At 34.3% G+C, this 9,199-nt stretch overlaps 1 long non-coding RNA gene across 1 annotated transcript; it reads left to right on the top strand.

Moving 5' to 3' along the window:
- Window positions 1-3,867: 3,867 nt before the first annotated feature.
- On the top strand, window positions 3,868-8,904 carry LOC145781395 (uncharacterized). Its single transcript, XR_014290727.1, has 2 exons — window positions 3,868-4,165; window positions 7,496-8,904. It is a non-coding gene; the product is annotated as an uncharacterized LOC145781395 (long non-coding RNA).
- Window positions 8,905-9,199: the final 295 nt, after the last annotated feature.

Raw genomic sequence — 9,199 nt, forward strand, 5'->3', positions numbered from 1 at the left:
TGTTCCCCTCACGACCATCAGCACTCTTGGTAACGGACCATGGCCGATCTTCATACCAACTGTTCATACAAATCATAAATATATCAGCTAAAGCTATAGCCTAATATATGTTGTTTGTTTGTTTGCAACATTTTCTTTTTTTATTTTCCCTTTATATCTCAAATTTTTCTGAAGGTATTGCCACCGTGCCAAATTTTTTTTTTCAACTCAATAACTTACTTCGGTCACAAGCACGTTTTAACGTTCGCGTTTTGTCGCTTCTACCTTTTTCTCGACCTTTGCTATGTTGACGTGTATTAATTGTTTTTGATATGATGGTCAGAAATAAAAACAACTGAACTGAACTAAGGTCTGACCAGAGCCACTATTATACATCCTACATGTAGGCTATTGGCTCTGGTCTGACAGCACTCCTTCTAAAGGTAGGCTACTGGTACAGTTAGGCTACCAGTCAACTTTTACAAATATGTTGATGACAAAAATAGCTAATTTGCACAATGTAAAGTTGTATTTTAATGATAATTTACTTCATCTCAGTCTAGCACAGACAACTTTTTATTGACTGAATTCCCATTCAAAAGCCTATTTCATGTCCTCTTTTTTTCTACATTTTTTGTGAAATTTCACTTCGTGGTTCCTTTGAAAATATTTGAAGAAGATGAAATTGTAATTTTTCTTTTATATTTCCCTGAATTTACTTTATCTCCAGATCATAAATTTACACAAATCCAATTATATGACTTGGACCTGAAGAGCAAAAACCTTGCAATCAACTTAAAAAAAAAACGCAGCTGTTTCTAAACATACGGGCTTTAATAGCCTAACACAAATATTACCTATACAAAATGTGTAGAAAACAATAGAGATTTCACACCGGATCTCTACAGTCTTGTTTCCATGCTCTATTCTAAAAATTATCATTACTGTTGCATTCCGACAAAGAAAAATAAATTGATTGAACAGGTGGTCAAACAAAAATGTCGTATTGATACGTAGAGCTAGCGTTGGGCACATGGACAAGTGTAAGGATGTAACGATGTAAGGATGCACGTTACGATAAACGGAATTACATTGCAAAAAAAAAGTGTATTAAATATCTTGGTGTATTAATTGATGACTCTCTCAACTGGAAATGTCACATTCAAAATGTTTGTAAAAAACTTGCTAGAGGCTCCTGGGCCATTCTTCAACTTAAAAATTATGTGGATACTAACACACTGAAGACTGTGTATTACAGTCTTATATATTCTCATCTTCAATACTGCATATCCAGCTGGGGTGGAGCTTGTGACAATGCGCTGGATCATTTAATTAAGCTGCATAAAAGAGTTGTTAGAACCATGACATTCAGCAACTATACAGCTCACACATTGCAACTCTTTCAAAAACTACAGCTGTTAAATATACAAGAAATTTATAAACTAGAGGTAGCAAAATACATGCACAGAGTCCATTTAAATCTATTACCAGAAACGGAATGTAATATCTTCCACAGACTATCTGAATGCCACTCACACAATACGCGCCAATCATCCAGCAGTAACTATTTTGTTTCAAGGGTGCATACTGAATTAGGTAAAAGGCAGATGTTAATAAGGGGTCCTAAAGTGTGGCATGAGGTCCCAGGTGATCTCAAAGGTCTTTCTCCAACTTCTTTTAAAAGAAACTTTAAACACTACCTTCTTGATTTAAACGCCAGCACTGTTGAATAATAACTGTTTTGTCTATATAATTACATTATTCTATTTGCTCATCTTTTTGATATACGTTGCTTTTTATCTTTTTTACTAATTAAAATTGTCGATTGATATCTCTTAAACTCCACTCACAATTAATTCATTCAGTAGCACGGTAAACCTGCTTAGTTTGTTTGCTTTTTTTTTTTTTTTTCTCTCTTTTGCATAATGAAAACATGTGTATCTGTATCACCAAATGCTTGATTTTCTTTTTTTGTATGTGTGTTTGTATATTTACTGTATATATGTCATTTAGGCCTACATCACCAAGCTTGAGGTGGCTGCTGACTAGATGACCGTTTGGTCTTTTCGCAGTCTCCTCGTCATATGACACACAACCGATTATTATTGTATACTTTGTATTCTTTTCATGTTTGTGTTTGTGATAAATAAATAAATGAACTGAACTGAACTGTAGACTTTCAATCGCGTAAGAGCAAGTCAAAACCATAGGCCTCATCCTAAGTACACAGAAAATCGAGATCGTGTTTCATGATGGTCAATAAATAAAACTTTAAAAAACATATAGATATCCTAGGCTGATTTTCAATAAAAATTAAAAAATATATATATTTAAAAATACTTTTATTTAGAGCAGCAGTTTCGTTTCAAAAATATTTTCGCTTTTTGTTTTATTCAGTCAATGATTTCAATCAGACCTGTTCCAAAATAAAATGATTGATTGATAAATTGATAGATTTGATATCGTTTTCATCCCGTTTTTTTTCTATTTGCAATAGTCGATTCCCATGTGTGTGGCGTATTCGATCATATTTTCAGTTCAGTCTTTTGTCAACCTTGCCGTTTTCCTGCAAGTTTGGGCTTGTTTTTTGAGTTTGCGTATCTTTCTTTGGAGTTTTATGGGTTGCTTATTTTTGGCCTTGTTTTTTTGTCAGTATAACTTTTTATCTTGTTTGTGATACTGATTTAAGCATTTTTTTATTCTAGTCAGCATTGTATCCTTTCTTTTCTTGGTGATTATTGCGTAGAATAACGTAAATAAGTGTCATTTTTGAAATAAACTGGATATGGACTGCAAAAGTTGTATTTAAAATTTTGAACTGCCAAACTGCGTGTTTAATATTGATTAGTATTGGTTGCAATTGCAAATTATTGGGCTTTTTGTATTGATTTGTGTGCTTTGTGCTTGTTTTTTTAGATTCACTTGCTTGTTTTCAATAAATAACTTGGCATCACTGCATACTTTAGTTCGGTCGGTGCTCTTCAATTTTTTTTCTGGTAGGCTACTGTGTAATATATCCCAAGTTCCCAACCGTACCTTTTTTAATTTTTCAGTAACTTTGGTCGGATAGCCTATATATTATACAGTATATCACAAATGGAAAATTTTAATTGCATCCTAAATCTTTAAAACTTGTTTAATGTTTATGCTGAAATTGACAATTATAGAAAAATGAAACTTTAAGTTTAAAGCTATCCACTGATCAACTAGGTCAGCGTGGTCCAACTTCTTTTCCTAGCGGGCCAAAAATAGTTTTTTTCTATCTTGCGAGCCAATGTCTTTAAATAGCGATTCAAAAACTTATTGCTGGCAAATTATACATAGCCTATGGCATATAGTTACTTCCCTCTAAAACCTTTACAGCTTGCTTCACCCTAAAAGGGGGATCATCTTTAACTTTATCAACTTTGGATTTTAAGTTTAGACAATAGTGTTGGTATCCATGAGATTCATAGTTGTGGCCATGCGAACGCAAGCGTAACAGAGCCTCGTTTCCAAGTTGATTTCGATTTTTGACATTAAAATTGTTCATTGCCGAACACGTACATTCACAAATGTATGTAGGATTGTAGGCTACTTCCAAACATCGAGTGGCCTGCAGGTTCAGAACAGCATCTTTTATAAGGGGAAACTTCTCCTTTGACACTAACTTCCAAAAGCTTGTAAGATTTTCCATTTTCTTTAACAGAAAAAATGGATCGTTCTGAAGTTCACAAAATTGGAATTGAAGCTCTGGGGGCTGTGTACTAACTCTCACACCCATGGGAAATTTTTTTAAACAAAGTGGTATTGTTATGCATCACAAAGGATCATTCACAAAGTTTTTTTGTCAATTGCAATAACAAAACTAAACAAAAATTGAAGTGATTTTGCTAGATTAAAGCAAAGCTGACTATCAGTTCGAGGGCCAAGTTGGGCCCGTGGGCCTGCAGTTGGACCACGCTGAACTAGGTGATTTAAAGATTTCGATTTGTGTAACATTGGTGTTTTGTGTTGACATGTTTCATTGCTCTTTGTTTTAGATTTTAACAGACTAACAAACAATCAATCAAGACAATGAGTTTTAAGTGGAAGATGTATCGCAAAAAACCAACTACATTTTTTGGATATTTTGAGTGGTTGTATCTTCTTTATGCTTGCACCACAGGATTATACATGTTGGATGCTTGGGAAAGAACAGTGTTTAGTGAGTACTTTGTCTACATTGTTACTAGTTTGCCAACAAAAGAAGTTGGCAGTGGCTATTTGACCGGCGCCGGTCTTTGAATCTGAAACACTATTTGACCGGTCATGACGTCACTCTATAGGCACTTCTTTCTTTTTCTCTTTCAAAGCAAAAGACGAGAAGAGTGCGTATATAACTTGTAAATTCGACAATCATCTTCAACTGATTGGATGGCGCGTGGGTTACGTCTCTGGTTGGTGTTCCAGAGGGAATGAGTTCGTTACTTCGCGGAAGCGTTTTTTTTTTTTAATTTTTAACTAAATTTTGACCGAAAGTGACTCAATCGTTAGGCTGCTGCATTATCCAGAGAAATTCTCAAATTCAAGAAAATTAAAAAACTCTGACTTTATTACTCATAGTTGAAAAGACATAAAAAATTGGGCTGTAGGCTTCCGAAAATAAAAATTGACTACAAAAATGCAGCAGCCTAACGATTGAGTCACTTCGGGTCAAAATTTAGTTAAAAATTAAAAAAAAAAACGCTTTCGCGAAGTGTCGAACTCATTCCCTCTGGAACACCAACCAGAGACGTAACCCACGCGCCATCTAATCAGTTGAAGATAATTGTCGAATTTACAAGTTATATACGCACTCTTCTCGTCTTTTGCTTTGAAAGAGAAAAAGAAAGAAGTGCCTATAGAGTGACGTCATGACCGGTCAAATAGTGTTTCAGATTCAAAGACCGGCGCCGGTCAAATAGCCACTGCCAAAGAAGTTTCCATATTATATATTTCAAGAATGGAGATCTCTGGTTTGAATTAAAAATATTAAAACAATGAAACCACACTTGAATTTTTGTCAAATGCAACCTATTTCGTCTCCTGAACATTTCGTCCCCCGATTTTGTCCTTTGAAAAGATCGAGTGAAAAAATAGAACAAAGCTGAAGTCGCTGATCGGAGTCAAAAATTTTTTAATTTTTTCCTTGAATTGGTAGGGATCCGTGATGAATATCCAATTATCTATTGTTTTCAACATTGTGTTTCTTAAAAGGCAGTGGCTATTTGACCGGCTCCAGTCTTTGAATCTGAAACACTACTCCCGGTCATGACGTCACTATATAGGCACTTCTTTTCTTTTTCTCTTTCAAAGCAAAAGACGAGAAGAGTACCTATATAAGTTCTAAATTCGACAATTATGTTCAACTGATTCGGTGGCGCTTAGGATACGTCTCGGGCGCTGGTGTTCCAGAGGGAATGAGTTCGATACTACGCGGAAGCGTTTTTTTTTTTTTTTAATTATTGACTAAATTTTGACCCGAATTGATTCAATCGTTAGGCTGCTGCATTTTTGTGGTCAATTTTTAATTTGCGTAGCCTACAGCCCAATTTTTTATGTCTTTTCAAGTATGAGTAATAAAGTTAGAGTTTTTTAATTTTCTTGAATTTGAGAATTTCTCTGGATAATTTTCCGTTCGTCATAAGAAGATGTGACCGTGTTTGCCGAACGACGCAAAACGGTCACATATTCTTATGACGAACGGAAAATTACCCAGAGAAATTCTCAAATTCAAGAAAATTAAAAAACTCTAACTTTATTACTCATTTTGAAAAGATGTAAAAAATTGGGTTGTAGGCTACTCAAATTAAAAATTGACCACAAAAATGCAGCAGCCTAACGATTGAGTCAATTCGGGTCAAAATTTAGATAAATATATAAAAAAGTAAAAACGCTTCTGCGTAGCTTCGAATTTGTTCCCTCTGGAAACCAGCGCCCGAGACGTATCCTACGCGCCACCAAATTGGTTGAACATAATTGTCGAATTTAGAACTTATATAGGCACTCTTCTCGTTTTTGCTTTGAAAGAGAAAAAGAAAAAAGTACCTATATAGTGACGTCATGACTGGTCAAATAGCCACTGCCTTCTTAAAAAAGTCACGTGTTGTGAACAAAAATAATTGATAAATTGTTTTCCACCCAATTACCACCACCACAATTTTCACCAGTGATTCTGTTCAATATTGATAGATGCCTTTCAATTTTCTTTCTTTTAGCAAAACGTTACATTATGATTATGACGTCAAATCGGTGATTTCATCAACAATAACTTTTTAAGAAATACTGTACAGTTTCAAGTTGTTGTATAGTAACAACTATTCAATATCTATAAACAGACGTAACCCAGCAACAACACTACATTTAACATAATAAAAACAAAAACAATAAGCTAACTTTTTCGGCTAATCATACAGTCCTTTTTAAGCCTATAAGAAAAATATTTTAAAAAAGAAATACTAAAGAATAATACACTATCGCAACAAAATATGGACAAATCTAAACATTTGAGAAACTTGCTTAACCAGCTCACACAAGTTGCTGGGTTACGTCTGTTTATGGTTTAAAAAAGTTACCTTGCTACCCACATTGTATTACGGTATTCAATATCTCCATGACGAAATCTTACCATGAGTTCACCCTTGTTGTTCTACAGTCGTAAACATACTGCTGAAATTTACAAATTTTAAATTACTTAATTACTTGCCTTTTCTTTTAATCTAAAAGTGCTTTATATACCTCCACACAAACAAGTTTTACACACATTGTTTTATTTCCAAATTCAAAATCTATTCATTCCATGAAACGTCAGTTCAAAAATTGGTGTTCTAAATTCTGCAATTAGAACTCACAAACAAATTCCCTCAGACTCATTTTGTTACCTCTTTGTCATCGGAGCGTAGCTACGCAAGCAGCGATACTACTGCCATCAAAGGTTTATAAACATTCAGTAAAAAAAAAAACGAGAATCCCTGCAAATTAACCAGTAAACTTTTATGGGCCACCACAAAACGAGTGTGATTTTTTCTTTGTAATTTTGTCTAGAATTGTTGGTTGGAAGTGAATAGATCATTTCAGTGTAGCAGCTCGTGATCATTTGTAATGGAGGGGCTAAAATATTAATTCAATAACCCTAACCTGAAAGTGAGGTTCGGTTTATCAACTATTATTCCAAGATACTTAGCGTGGCCAACTGTTTCGCGAACTCCAATCAGCGACTTCGATGCTTCTGCATTTTTTCTCCTGATCTGTTCAAGGGAAAAATTTTGAAACGTTTGCGACAACTCCGATCAACGACTTCGGCTCTGTTGTGTTTTTTTTTATCTTTTCAGGGGACGAAATTGGGGGACAAAGTGTTCAGGGGATGAAATAGGTTGCACCCATTTTGTTTGCAGTTTAGTATGGGTCGCAATCGCTGTTGACTCTAGGAATTTAAATTCATTAAACAATTTTATTCATGTCTTCATCATGAAAACCATTGCATTTGTTCGAACTTGTACATTTATTCACTTTACAGATACGGTGCTCATTGTCGTTCTTTCCATGTTCTTCTATGCAGGATATGCTTTTCTTCCACAGCATGTATATTCAATGCTGACACATCTAGGATTCTTAGAACCATTCTCAAGCATCTGATACTTTCTGAGTTATAAAGTTATTCTTGTTTAAGCACTCAAAAAACCTTGTCACTAAAGTTGTTTTCACATTAGTTTGAAAACATGCTTTGCAGTGATGCATTGCAAAGTTTAAATTCTTATGAAACAGAAGTTACCGTACCTGTTTGCTAATTTTCATGATGCTTTGCTAAGGTCACAAATTTAACTGTATCTGAAAGCCATTGAGATGTATTTTGGATGGCAGCATATGATTTCGTTGTTCTTTATACCGTTGAAATGTATTTTCATGCAATTCCGTGTTCAAATCTCAACTGCGGAAAAGCACATTTACATTCACCGACAGTTCACAGATTTTCGTGTTTTGTATATATTTACGGTATTCGTTCTATTTACAAAGTTATTATATATACTTAACAAATACTTAACTTTACAAAGTTATTATTATACTTGACAAAGTTATTATACAAAGTTATAATTTCTGTAAGATGTTTAAAAAGTGATCTTTTAATCCACATGCCAAAATACAATGGCTTATTTGTGCTTGATATACTTTTCGGCTACACGCCATCCTGTCGTGGCAGACTTGTTGCAAGGTTATCGTACTGCTAGAAATTTAGAAAAGATTGCAACAACAGTTTATATTCTATTCATTTCCAGCAATTTATTGCCTTGTCTGTTGAAGTGTCATGATTATAATAAAGTTCGAAAAAAAAGTATGTCGCTTATTTTTACAGCTCACTGAGGAAGGCCAGTCCTGAACAATCATTCTTTTGTTGTTTTGTTCTACTAATATTTGTACAAGATTAGAGTTGAATCAGTTTCAATTGTAATTCAATGCAGCCTAGTTTTGGTTCACACAATATAAATTTAGATTGTTGTTCTGTAAATGTAATCGTTGTTTAAAAAAATTACGATTCTCTTTGAAAAACTACTCATTTAACAAATGCATGAAAAAAGCAACATATGTTACGTTTGCTGTGGAAACTGTTGTTGCTGTTTGTTTGTTTGTTGAGCAATTTGGGATCCTTCCCAGGATTAACGTTGAGAGCTTCTTGAATCGCCATCAACTGCTAAGTTTTTGAAGGAGTCCACCTTGTTGCTGTGGACTTTTTCTTGAAAAAAATTGATTAATGCATGCTATCAGTGTTCGTAGGCTATGTTTCTTTTTGGTGTTTGAAATGCTGTGCGCTATTTTCAATGTTGCAGCAACGTCACTGGGCAAAATTGTTTTCTAATTTAGTTATGTAATGAATTTGATCTGCAGGTATAAAGGTGAATCAGCAATTATACTTTCAATGTCTCAACGCAATATACAGTAGTATAATTATTAGTACGATACAGGGTACGATAACTGGTGTTAATACCACAAAAGAGTGCTCAATCCAAACGCAACCTTTGACGATCTCGCAAAGGGTGAAACAGGCTGTAAAGGTTGCTTTGATAATATTATTCAACCTACAAGTGTAATTATTAGTAGATTGAATCACTATTATTACCAAAGTAACCTTCGCAGCGTGTTTCACCCTTTGCGAGATCGTTAGAGGTGCTGATCCAAACAAAATTCTAATTTGAATTTATTTTGAAATAGAATTCTATTTGAATAG

The sequence above is a fragment of the Aplidium turbinatum genome, chromosome 12 (genome assembly GCF_918807975.1).
Source record: "Aplidium turbinatum chromosome 12, kaAplTurb1.1, whole genome shotgun sequence".
Classification (NCBI taxonomy): domain Eukaryota; kingdom Metazoa; phylum Chordata; class Ascidiacea; order Aplousobranchia; family Polyclinidae; genus Aplidium; species Aplidium turbinatum.